Source organism: Ambystoma mexicanum, chromosome 10 (assembly GCF_040938575.1).
Source record: "Ambystoma mexicanum isolate Mex_15411 chromosome 10, UKY_AmexF1_1, whole genome shotgun sequence".
Lineage (NCBI taxonomy): Eukaryota > Metazoa > Chordata > Amphibia > Caudata > Ambystomatidae > Ambystoma > Ambystoma mexicanum.
The window spans coordinates 694839842-694853578 of record NC_090932.1 but is presented as its reverse complement, the minus strand read 5'-3'; the positions used below and the strand labels follow the sequence as shown (position 1 = coordinate 694853578).

General features: G+C 48.9%; 1 protein-coding gene across 1 annotated transcript in view; it reads right to left on the bottom strand.

Annotated features, from left to right (window-relative positions):
- Positions 1-13737, bottom strand: part of DNER (delta/notch like EGF repeat containing) — a 1567341-nt gene that overhangs the window by 874609 nt on the left and 678995 nt on the right. The gene's annotated exons all lie outside the window — the stretch shown is intronic.

Genomic DNA, 13737 nt, shown 5'->3' with positions numbered 1-13737 from the left:
ACGGATAAATCATTAACCCTTGGAGTGCTCACCTCCTCTCCCTCGTCCAGCAGGAGGGGTGGTGGGTGTAGGTCTTCAGTGTTTTGGCCGCAAAAAGTTTAGTCAGTGGGTTTATTGAACTTCAGATAATCAGTTCCCTGTAACCAGCATCACGGCATTGAACAAAAATCCTGTAGCTGACACTTGAACTGTAAACAGGGAGTGCCTTTGACTGCTTAACTCTAGAGGATATGGACATCCACTCCCACGTCCTCTGCAAGGCCTATGAGTTCAGGAGGACAGAGTTGTCCATGTCCTTGCCACCCCCACAGTAACTGCACTACTTTCTGCACTTGACATCCACAGCTAAGCAGTTAACACATATTTTCAAATAATGTCCACATATAAAGTCATTCTGTCAGTTTATTTTATGGGTGCCATGGACCTCGAAACACTTTTCAATGGACAGTCTAGAGAGGTTAGATCCCTAATCCCACACCCATGGAGTGTCTAGATTTCTAAACACAATTGCGCACAGTTCTAAATGGCAAACGTGTAAAACATTACCATTGTGTTTAATCAGGAGCCTATTGGACACCCATGTAGAACCTCCAGTGCTGTTGAACCCCTCTTTTTCAGGGATCTACAGATTGGCACAAGGCCTGTTTATTTGTCAAGGTGGCAGAAATATTAAGGGCCCCTCCCTGCATGTTTTAGGTGCCTCACCTCATAACAGAATTATAGCCCACAGGTCTGTATTGATCATTAAATGCACTCTACAAACGTGATTGTCTCAAGCTGCAGGCCAAGGCCTTCTGTATAAAGGATGAGGAGGGCACATAATGGCCCATTATGGCCTGAATGATAGGGGCTATAGTAACATGAGACTATTTCAGGCAAGGAGAATAGAATGCTCTGCTAAAAACAGGGAGATCCAAATGAGAAGCCATTAAAGCATTGGAATGTTTGCAGACCAATGGGACCAGAGCAGTGACCACTGATGGCGTGCCTAATTCTGCCTTACAGGCAATATTCCACCCTTCCCTCCGTGATGCCGTCTTGTGCATTCCTGTGTCAACTGGGCCTCCTGTTCCTGCTAAATTCCCTACCTGGCTGTGTGGCTTACCATTTCCTGCTAGCTCTTTCTTTGTGCATCTGTGGGGTGTCCCTACTACTCCTGCCTGGTCTTCCTGTCTTTGCCACCCTGGCTCTGCTCTTTCCTGCCTCTCACACATCCTCTATACCCTCCTCTCGTCATCGCTCCTTGTTACCCTCTTGATTGCCTCACTATACTTCCTGGCCCCCCTGTGCCCTGCTCTTCTCTATTCTATGTGGACCTTGTCTTCTGACCCTGCACCCCCTCTGTCTGCTTGTCCCTTTACCCTTTCCTTTTTCATTCTCCGGAGCTCAACCTCCTCCCTCGTTACCCGTGCCTTATGCAATTCCTTCCTTTGTTTACCGTCATCCTCTGCCACAATCATTTGCACTGGTGTGAGTGACCACATGTTTTCTTCCTATGTTTTCATACAAGTAGACCTTTCCGTCTTCCAACAAGTATTAATTTTAGCTTTGAGCTATTATAACGTTACATCCCGACTTAGCTAAGGTGTAATGTGTGTTATATTCTGTCCTCCTTCACGAAGCGCCCGAGGCAAATACTTGGGGGTGGGCTGATAACATCGTTACAGCCTGCTAATTTGGGCTGAAATGCCTCATTATTGGCAATTACCACTGCATTGTCTTCATTGACTTAGGGCCTCATTACGAGTTTGGAGGCAGCCATGCCCTTAATAAGGGCATGGCTGCCTCCAAACTCAGGTCCAGGTCCATGGTCCCTGAATGGGGAAATACCGGGCCATTCCGACTTTGGAGGGCCCGGTATTTCCCTATTCAGGGAACCCGGACCCAGACCATCCCCATTCCCATTTGAGTCCCCATAGGGCTCAATGGGAATGGGGAGCATGCTAACAACGATCCCGTCATTAACGGGCCCGTTGTTAGCATGCTTGTCCCCTCGCAGGACCCACAAAGGACGTCTGGTAAAACCAGACGTCCAGAGCAGGTCTTGCGATGGAACCTCGTAATAGGGCGGTACGGGGTTAACGGCTCCGGCACCTTTACCGACGCCGTTAACCCCTTACCGCCCTCCTCGTAATGAGGCCCTTAGTATGCGACTCCAAGGCAGGTAGATACTCTAGAGCATTCTCATTAGGAGTGGTGATGGGGAAAAGGAAAGGGAGAAGATCAAAGGCAAGAAGGTTCTTGTGGTTGTCTTGGGCCATAACAGTGCCATTCTTATCCATGTTTATCACCATCTTCCGCCAGGATTGCAGTCAATGAAGAATGTGCCATCTGGTGCCCCATTAATCTCATTCATCCGTGCAGAGGTGAGTGTAGCTAATATTAGGGACTGCTAGGAGATGGAGATAGTGTCAAGAGTAAAAAGGAGAATGTCTGCCACCCTTTCCCTGGAAGCAAACTTTATATAAGTGACGGTGAAAGGCATGCTTGTTGAAGAAGACCTCAGAGACAGCAGGTAGGGAAGTGAACTGTTTGCTTAAGTTCCAGTTGACAAGGTAATACCAAGCAGGTAAGTTGCACAGTAAGTATAAATGAAGGTAAGGAAAACATCCACCGGCTCCCAATCTCACAGGCTCTCAGCTCCAACTGACATTGATAGAACATTCATGGGCACTCACACCACAACATTCCACAGATGAGTATTCCACCAGGCACTGCATCTTGCTAGCATGCATACAAGACCAGGGCAAGGGAGACACAAGACACAACACATCTCCCTACTCAATGCAGACACAGGAATGAGGGTATGGAACATAGCACACAGGGGAAACATCTGAGAAAGCAATCTGAAGTTTGACATCTCCAACAAGACTCCAAATCCCACTCAGACAAGAAGCAAAAACTCCCAAGACCTCACACTGTATTCCTCCATAAGAACAAGGAGCCACACTCCCACCAAACTATCCGCCCCTCAACGTCCTGCAACAAGAAAAGGCCAACTCAGCCAATCACAACCCACAGCCCATGATTGCAGGCCCTGCAGCGTGACACACCAATCAAGAGAACCAGCCCCAACACCACAACACACCACGAAATCCAAAATCCACAAACTACAACCCTTTCCTCGTCATACTACCAGCAAGCTGCAGTGCACTGAAAGAACTGTCACCCCTCAACAAACCACATACTGCCCAAAAACACTACCCAACACCATACACTCCAGAACACAGGGCATCAGGCACCAACAACAATGTATGAGTGGAAGACAGGAGCACTCCTTCAAGGGTACTTGGTGTCCAAATCAGTGTCTCCAAAAGCACAAACAGATAAACCTCACAGGTAAACATCACAACCTCTGGGTGATAAACACTCCAGCAGCACAACCAACAATAGGCACCGCTCCATAACAGCCAAAGTGCTGGGTGTCCGACTCGCCGAGGGGCCCGGATCCAGGTTAGGAGATTCAGCATACACTGCACCACGCAACAGTCAGGTCGAGCCAACTGGCAGACACGGCACTGCTAAACATATACATAGGGATTTGGCCGCCACAAACCCAGTAAATGGTTTGCTACGCCACAAGAAGAGTTTTACAAAACTAGACATACAACATGAAGCCTCACCACACAAGATAAGGTAATTGAGCCTACTAGGACATGGTAAACGAGAGATTCCAACTCTTATCGAGTCCATTCCCTGAGCTACAAAGTCCATAATAGTTGGTGGTCATGTGTAGACAAAATATATTAACACAAAACACATAAGGAGAGATTTAACATTGCTGTCAACATAGTAAAATATAGGTGTTAAGACAAATTTCTGAACTCTGACCTGGTGGGCAGAGGTTCAGAAGGCCAGCCTAGTTTCTTGAAACAGGGTAACCTTCTGGCCAAGCCAGACCAATCAAGTTAGCTTGGCGGCGGTCAAGACTAGGTGTCAGGAGGGGTGAGGGTGACTGAAACACCTCAATGAGCACACAGAGTAAAGGACACTTACAAATCACTCCCAGTCAGGTGTATATATATCAAAAATACAAATACATTTATTCGAAGGCCTTTGCAATTGAACACACTAATAAAATCACAGCAATACTATTAAACCAATACAATCCTATCTATACACATATATACAAGACCATTGGGGTCTAAAGGATGAATGCAACAAATGGGTCCATAACCTAAACAGGGAAGGAAGCAGGCAGTACAAATAGTCTTTAAGCCCTTCTGCATAAAACATAGTCCTAACTGAAAGGCAGTCCAATCCCTAAGAAAAGTGGAGCCTATTGCTCAAATGTACTTGCAATGCTGGTGCATGTGGCAATGCAGATGGGCAAAACAGGGTCTCTTCAAGGGTTTGTAGCAGCTCAGGAAGGTGGGTGAGGTGATGCAGAATAAGTTCCCACTATTTGTGGATGGTCTCCCCAACAGGGCAGAGCAGGTTCCAGAATTCAGGAATAGTTCACTAGTTCGCACTAGCAGTGGAAAGGAGAGGGGGCCCTCAGGGGCCACTCATGCGTAAAAATTGATGGATGTGCTAGGGGCCACGGGTAAGGGTTGCAATTACTCACCGACCCCCGGTGCACTCCAGACCAAACTCCGGCAGTCGAGTCCAGTTTGGTTGCAGGTTCAAATGCAGCAATCTCGCAGCTCTGCGGCTTACACCGATGAAGATACAGCGTCTATTCCCAAACGAGACAGTGATGATTTCTCCGCTCCTGGTGGATGGATCAGGCCAGTTCCACTGTAGCAGGCTTCAGGACAGAAAGGACCACAGCTGCAATGAACTTGAAAAGTTTGTCACCAAGGCTGGGTGACACGGTAACTGCGTATAATCCGGTTTGTGCGCACTCTCTTTACCCCAGACCTGGGAACGCCAAGTGTACGAACTTTGGTGTGAGAGTGCCGTGAAAGAAGAGCTTACGATGTACCAAGTTTCAAGGGCCTCCTCAAAATGGCAGCTGTATCAGGGCAAAACTCCTGCGCAAGCTGTTCAGCCCACTGGTTGGCCCAGCGACGTTACCAAAAAAGCTTACTTGCAGGTTTTGATGAAGGTGCCAAGAATAGTTGGTCCCACTATTCCAATGGGTCGAAGCATCTTCGCAGACTTTCTAGGACGCCCAGATGCAGAGGGGTCTCACGTGACGACAGCAGGCTCAGGGTGCCAAACCTTCCATCCAGCTGGTCACCAGCGGTTCCTCAACTCGGCTTCTTAGTTTTAGGATACTTGGATCCTATCCTTCGTTCAGTGAGAACTCCAGAGATCGGCATGGTATGGTTGTTTGGAGCCTTCTCTTATCCTAAATCTCCTTTGGCACCAAAACAAAGAGAACCCAATAGGAGATCTGCTCACATACAGGCATACCATACGTGGACCAATCATAGACCACGGTGGTCCCAGGCGTTCACAGCACTCCAGACTCTCTGGCACCCAGGATGTGTATTGGAAATAGACAGTCCAGCCCACTTCCTGGGGGCGTGCACAGAAGGCATGCAGAAGCCTGTGAAAGCTTGATACTTCACAGGAAATTGCATGTCCAAATAAGTAATGACCCGGGTCCGCTTGACCTGGGGAAGGTGAAGGGGCAAGATGGCCAAAGGAAAGGACAAAGAACCTCGTGGTATGGCCATTTTGGAGCCAGGCCACCTAACCGTGCCAAACGCGCTAATCACGGTTTACCTGGCAGGAAAGGGTTAAAAATACACAAAAAGATAAGCTGCCACCAGCCCTGTCCAAGGCACATCTGCACTTCTCCTAAAAAATCCTTAGAGAAACTAGGGCCTAAAAATGACAGGAAGACCAAAGTGCACTGTACTGTAAGGTACATTGTGCAATTACAACATTTTGCAGAAATGTTGCAACCTGGACAAGGACTAAGGGAAACAAAGTCTCCCAGTACTGACTGTCTTTAAGGGTATGACAGTTTCCCCATAAAAAGTGAGCAAAAGCCCAGAGGAGTATAGCAGAAGGCTGTGCTCCTCTGGCAAAGTCAGACTATGGTTCAAACAAAGCAAAAAGTTGTGGGGTACAAAACTGGAGGGAAAAGTACACATGGAATGGCAATCTTTCCTAACACTAGGCAACAAAACAGAGGCCACATCCTTTAAACTGCTCTCTCAACATTCAGGGTCTACTGGCACGCCATATAATCACCACAATAAACAGATCAATTGCACACCACACATGGCACAGCTAACCAACTGGATGAACACCCTCCCAAATACTAACGCAGGCCTCACATGACACTAGCACTAATGAAAGATGACAATTCTCACAGGCTCAAAAGATAATAGTATGGCCAACACTGTACAGCTTCTGATCAGTACACTGTACTAAGCATGAACTGTCAAAGTCCATAAACCCTAGATGTCACAGCTTCTGCTGCTAAGCACACATGAGGACTTGGCAAGCAACAGTGCCACACTAAAAGCAAGCAAAAAACGTGGCAGCAGCCAGCAACTGCATACCAAAAGATACAGTTACCAGCCAAGAAGTCACAGTGCTTCAATAGCATCGCCTCACTTACGGTCGTTTCGACAGCCGTGCATTATGTTCCTTTTTTTCCGTTCTCCAACAGTTGCAAACAGCTCCCATTCCTGCTGACTTGTATCGCAGGCTACATGCCACTGTGCTGCAATATGTGCCCCTCTCCTGCCTGTCAAATGCACCCTCACTGAAAACGCAGAGCAACAGCACTGCCGCATTCTGTCCTTCAGAGCTCTTTTGACCTTATGTGGGTGCACGCAGCAGGGTTCTTTTCTCGTTACTTCTCCACTGTCCTAAGTGACGCACTGTGCGCCACGTTCTGAAGACGTCATCAGTTTCTCTGCGGCAAGCAGTGTGAATTAAGCTTCCTGTGGACTTTGGACCTGACCTTTAATGGCTCAAAATCCTGCAGTACCCCGCCCGCTCACCGCCACCTCCGCAACACATAGGTCTCCCTGGAATGCCCCCCTCTCTACTGCGCCACATTTCGCCTTTGAAAGTGCTCCGGTAAGAACCCCTGAACTGCAAAATGACTCTGTTGTGAGCTTTACATTTCCTGCACTCTCCAATGCTCCATTACATCAAAAGTCATTTGGCTGTCAGATTCATGTTAATCCTAAGGCAAACCCGTGGGCCTGAACCTTGTAGTCCTCCAGTGCTTGTCTCTCCCTGGTTTAGCCGGCCGCCTCTTCTGTCTCTCTCCCGGCCAACACAGGCCGGCCCAAACTGCTAACATAGGGCCCCTTTGCTGCCCCTTGCGGCCACATACTCGCCCCAGGCTGCCACTTGTTATCTAGTCCTGCCTCTGCTGCTCCACTCCGAACCAGGGGTCAGCTCACCTTAATTGGGGCAGAGGGCCGATGGATGTTCCCTCTCCTGGTCTCCCGCTTCCTTTCCCTCTACCAGGTGCCGCCCCTTTTGGACAACTGCTGCAGGGTCCTGGCCCTTCCCTCTAAGCCAGCTTGTTGCCATTGGAGAAATGTGCTCTTGGTGAAGAAGACCCCAGAGACACCAGGAAGGGAAGTGAACTCTTTTACTTAAGTTCCAGTTGACAAGGTAATAACAAGCAGGTATGTTACAAGGTAAGAATAAAGGAAGGTAAGGGAAATGTTATGTCACACTCTTCAGGCACTGCCTGAGCCAGCTGAGCTAGCCACTTGGTACTGTGATGTCATGCAAGTACCAAGTGGAATGTTGATGTATGAGTGAGAGAAGGCTGTGCTGAGTGTTCTGTTTAAGAGTCAGTTGGTCCCTCCCTCCCTGGGTGGTGGGTGCCGGTGATCTATCTTATGTCTTATACCTTATGTCTTTATGTCCTGTAACATGTAACTGAAAAAATGGAAGTAAACTTACTTATAAGCAACCTAACTCAAGTATGGACATTGCTTTACTACAGGAAACATCCACCGGCTCCCACTCTCACAGGCTCTCAGCTCCAACTGACATCCATAGAACATTCAGGAGCACTCACACCACAATACTCAACGGGTGAGCATTCCACCAGGCAATCCAACTTGCTAGCAAGCATACAGGACCAGGGCAAGACACAACACTGGGTTACGTGTGATGGTGAGTTTTGTTTCCATATTTTTATTACAGGTTTGGAAATACAGCCAGGAGGGTAAACAATGTTGAAACAATTGACACAAATATAAGACATAGTAGCAATACCAATAAAAGATAGGCATATATGCCAAAATGCAAAAATGCAGTGAACGGTGGAGCTGTAGGTAAAAAGTAGGTTGAGGTGCATGGGGTGCTGCATAGAGTAGCCTAAAAGGGTGAAGTTAAGCTGTTCCACTAGCATATCACTGCATGCCACATCTAGGACAGATGCCAACTTTTCACAGTGGGTTCTTATGCGTTGTTCACACTCCTATGGCCCGCACTCCAAAAATGTGCATAATTTCTATAGCTCAGCAGACCTCACCAAAAGGACAAGATGCACTGTGAACCCACCCCATTGAGAACAATTTCTTTAGAATTAGAAGCAAGCACAGTTCCCTTTTATTTACATGTTGGTAGTACTGTTTAGTAGCATAGATACATGTAGTTGCCCGAATAGATGTGATAGCTAGTTGTGATTTGTGATTAGTTTGACAGCAAGCACTTCTCTTATTTGCATCACTCAGCTAAAGCGTGCACTGCATTGTACTTGCGAGTTACCCTTTAACAGCTAATTAGAAGTGACGGGATTGAACTTGTGATCTTGGCAAAAACTGTTCTGAGAACGTTTCTTCACTAGCAGTGCCTTTCTTGACAAAACTGAAACATCCGAAATGAATATATGTAGTGAGGGTTAAGCACAATTATCTGGGCTTACAACTAACCCAATTGAAAACATGTGTATATCAGTGTATGATTTGTTTTTAGAAATTAGCATTTTTTCTTAATCCAGCCCCACCAATAACTTGTGTGACTGACTCCAAAGCACGTCATCGTTTATTTTTTATTTTTTAATATATATAGCTGTGACAGCAAGGCTATACACTCTGGGGGGGGCTGCGAAATCTGCTAGCTTTAGGAGGTCACGGGAGGCGAAAGCTTTGCACTGGCAGAAGCAGGCCTCAGTAAAGCCATTGTATGGAGATGAAAGGATTGCTTTGCATGTGAAAGGATCATCACTTCTTAAGTGATTAGCTTTTTTTCAGCCTTCCGTGCTAGTCGCAGGTCAGTCCACAGCTCTGTGATAAGGACATTACGCAGTAAGCATAGCAGTGCATTCGTCACACACACAGTGATCAGCCACAGTGCAATGTGACATGATAGGTTATTTATAACGCCCTTAATACCCAGAGGTTTATAAGCGCAGACATGGGATCGAAACGGTATTGCTCTGTGTCGTCTTGCTTCCAAGGCGAGTACATTGCCACTGAGCTATCCTACCGAGACAATATGCTCTCACATGGGAGTGAGTGAAAGTCTGCCATAAAGGACGCAGGGAACTGCAGGTGTGGTGCATCACATGGGAGGCAATGAAATGCAGTGCGGCACAGCATACGAGGGAATGTGAGGGCACAGCACAGCTTAGTCACACAACTCAACCATTGCACAAGCAAAGAACTACGCATTACCCAGCTGGGACGTTAAGTAGTAAACCTAGCACTACATGGGTGAATTCCATACAGATCAGACGTAGTGCAATATGTTTTTGTAATGGCAAAGGGTGAGTAAGTGAAAGTGAGGGAGGAGGAGGAACGCGGGTGTGACGCAGGACACAAAACTTTGAAACGATCCGCATACGCTGATAACAGATAGCACAAGACAGATAGGGCGGTGGGGTGCCATGCACGTGGGGTACAAAAAACCCTCAGTGCATACAACCTGAATACTAACAGCAGAAAGGATATCTGAAGGCACATGAAAGATGCATTTATGAGAGCCGAAGCGCACAGGATGCCACGCTTGCCCCCCACTTGCACCCCGCTCATATCAACACTATAACAGGTGTATATAGTCAACATAGTGGTGTAACAAGCAGAATTAAGCCTCACTCAAATTAGCATATGTTCCCCACATCTGCACTTGACTTGTATGTGCAACAGCGGATCAATGCCTCTGGGCTGTATGTGTGCTTTATAAATGAAATAAATAAATGGCACCAAGCACTGGGTAAGCAGTGGGCCAGCAACAGTGACTAAAGGCAGTGGTCGGGTAGGTAAAAAAAAAAACATGTGGGAAAATACACAAAGGAAGCATCTAGGTGCAGAGCTGGAGGATCCCATCAGGACGGGGTGCAAGGGAGGGATGGGGGGTATTTTACTAACCCCCATAAACATTTTTCTCTCAGCCCCTCAGAAGATTCATCATGAACACCTGGAAAATAGTTTCTGCTGAGACCCTCAAGTGGTCTTGTGGGGAAGTGTCTCACCCCTGATCCTAGTGGCCAAGGTTTAAATTCCAGCACTCAGCATAATTCAAAATGAACACATCGAGCATTCTAAAATAAATGTAGAGTGCAAATGAAATCCCCCGATTCGGTCCCCGATCTGCTGAGGCATTTGTTTCCAGACCCTGGAAGATCCGGCCCAATGCCAGCACTGCCTAAGAGTGCATCTGAGCACCAAAGTGGACACCTAACCGCTTGTGAATCAAGGTACTATTATTATTAATTTATTTTTGTATTTTTAAAGCACTCACACAGCCCGTGGGCATGGAGGCGCTGTTACAGGAATTGTTTATTTTTTAGTTGGGTAATTGTTTTTTTTGTCTTAGTTGCGTATTTATAACATGCTTAAATACCCGGAGATTTCTAAGCGCAGACCCGGGGATCGAACCTGTGTTGCTTCCTGTCGTCTTGCTTCTAAGGCCGGGGGATGGGATATGAGATAAGGGTGCAGATGCTTGGACTGGGAAACAAAAGAAGTCCTGGAAAAAAATGTCAAAGTGGCCCCATACGGCACATTTTCATCAAGCCCAAACCTTTTCCTATGAGAACGTTTGGAAATTAAATAGGCTAGCACATAAAAGAGGCCCAGGGTGTGGAGGCCTACCAATAAATCTCCAGAGTTCCCTATAGACCAGCCCACCCCTGAAACTAGGTGTTGAGGGGGACAATAGGAATGTGCACATGGTCACCAGACTGTGAGTCAGCAAGTGGGGACCAGGTTGCAGAGCAGTGGCCTGGTGAGCAGAGTTCAGGCTGCTAGAATGGGTGTGCAGAAACACGAGGCGAGAGGCCCTATCAGAAGCAACGAAAAGGCAGCCATGGGGAGAGAGAACGTGTGAAAGGGGTGGGTTTGAGCTACAAGGATTGAAACTACTGGTGAAGAGAGGAAGGGGAGTATAGCGAGGGCAGTATAGGAAGAGAAGTATACCAAGCAAAACAGGTGCAGCAGCACAGAGGGGAGAACTTCAAGCAGTGTTAAGAAGGGTAGATGGAGCAAGAATGAAACCAAGGACAGATATCCTCTCTGAAGGACAAGGGGCCAGATTTGGAGGGCAGCAGGCAGAGAGAAAGGAAGGCGCAGCTGGGTGGTCACATCATTTTGGATGCCCGTCAAGAGCACACCATGAGAGATGTTTGCAAAGGTGGTTGAGCGAAGAATGGTGGGAACGTGGAAGGAAAGGGGGGAGAATTCTGAGATAATAGAGGGGACCACCAGGGGCGGGGCCTGGGAGGGTCCAATGAGCATAAGGCCTGGTCACGTGCGACGTGGGCAGCCTAATCAGTAGCTGGATTGAGTGACTGGAGGCATGGCTTACACACCATAGACTTGGCCAAGCATCTAGAGCGTCTCTCAAGCTTCCGTGACCACCATGACGCAGGGGATGAAGGCAAGCTGTATGAGGTAGGTTACAGATCTTCTGGACAGCAGACACAGCAAAGTGTTTAGTGGTGAGGCTGAGGGAGCGTGGATCTAGGACAGGGGTGCACAACTGATTTTTACAGAAGGCCGAAAGTACCCTACATGATGGCTATAGTGGGTCGAAAAGTAAATGTGGGTGGGGCGGTAGGCGTGGCGTGGCGTGGCGTGGCAGGAGGCTTTTTCAACCCCTAATTTTTATTAAACACTATGCCCCATAGCCCCCACCCCTCAGGCAAACACTATGCCCCATGGCCCCCACCCCTCATGCAAACACTATGCCCCAAGGCCCCCACTCCCCAACCAAACACTATGCCCCATGGCCCCCACCCCTCATGCAAACACTATGCCCTAAGACACCCCCCCAAGCAAACACTATGCCCCATGACACCCCCCTCATGCAAACACTATGCCCGAAGGCCCCCACCCCTCAAGAAACACTGTGCCCCATTGCCCCCACTCCCCAACCAAACACTATGCCCCATGGCCCCCACCTCTCAGGCAAACACTATGCCCCAAGAAACCCCCCCCCTCAAGCAAACACTATGCCCCATGACACCCCCCCTCATGCAAACACTATGCCCCAAGGCCCTCAAGCAAACACTATGCCCCATGGCCCCCACTCCCCAACCAAACACTATGCCCCATGGCCCCCACCCCTCATGCAAACACTAGGCCCCAAGACACCCACCCCTCATGCAAACACTATGTCCCATGGCCCCCACTCCCCAACCAAACACTATGCCCAATGACACCCACCCCTCATGCAAACACTATGCCCCAAGACACCCACCCCTCAAGCAAACACTATGCCCCATAGCCCCCTCTCCCCGACCAAACACTATGCCCCATGACACCCACCCCTCATGCAAACACTATGCCCCATGGCCCCCACTCCCCAACCAAACACTATGCCCCATGGCCCCCACTCCTCAACCAAACACTATGCCCCATGGCCCCTACCCCTCATGCAAACACTAGGCCCCATGACACCCACCCCTGATGCAAATACTATGTCCCATGGCCCCCACTCCCCAACCAAACACTATGCCCCATGACACCCACCCCTCATGCAAACACTACGCCCCAAGACACCCCACCCAGCCCTCAAGCAAATACTATGCCCCATAGCCCCCACTCCCCGACCAAACACTATGCCCCATGACACCCACCCCTCATGCAAACACTATGCCCCAAGACACCCACCCCTCAAGCAAAAACTATGCCCCATAGCCCCCACTCCCCGTCCAAACACTATGCCCCATGACACCCACCCCTCATGCAAACACTATGCCCCATGACACCCATCCCTCATGCAAACACTATGCCCCATGACACCCACCCCTCAAGCAAACACTATGCCCCAAGGCCCCCACCCCGCAAGCAAACACTATGCCCCATGGCCCCCACTCCCCAACCAAACACTATGCCCTATGGCCCCCACCCCTCATGCAAACACTAGGCCCCAAGACACCCACCCCTCATGCAAACACTATGTCCCATGGCCCCCACTCCCCAACCAAACACTATGCCCCATGACACCCACCCCTCATGCAAACACTATGCCCCAAGACACCTACCCCTCAAGCAAACACTATGCCCCATAGCCCCCACTTCCTGACCAAACATTATGCCCCATGACACCCACCCCTCATGCAAACACTATGCCCCAAGGCCCCCACCCCTCAAGCAAACACTATGCCCCATGGCCCCCACTCCCCAACCACACACTATGCCCCATGGCCCCCACGCCTCATGCAAACACTAGGCCCCAAGACACCCACCCCTCATGCAAACACTATGTCCCATGGCACCCACTCCCCAACCAAACACTATGCCCCATGACACCCACCCCTCATGCAAACACTAGGCCCCAAGACACCCACCCCTCAAGCAAACACTATGCCCCATAGCCCCCACTCCCCAACCAAACGCTATGCCCCATGAC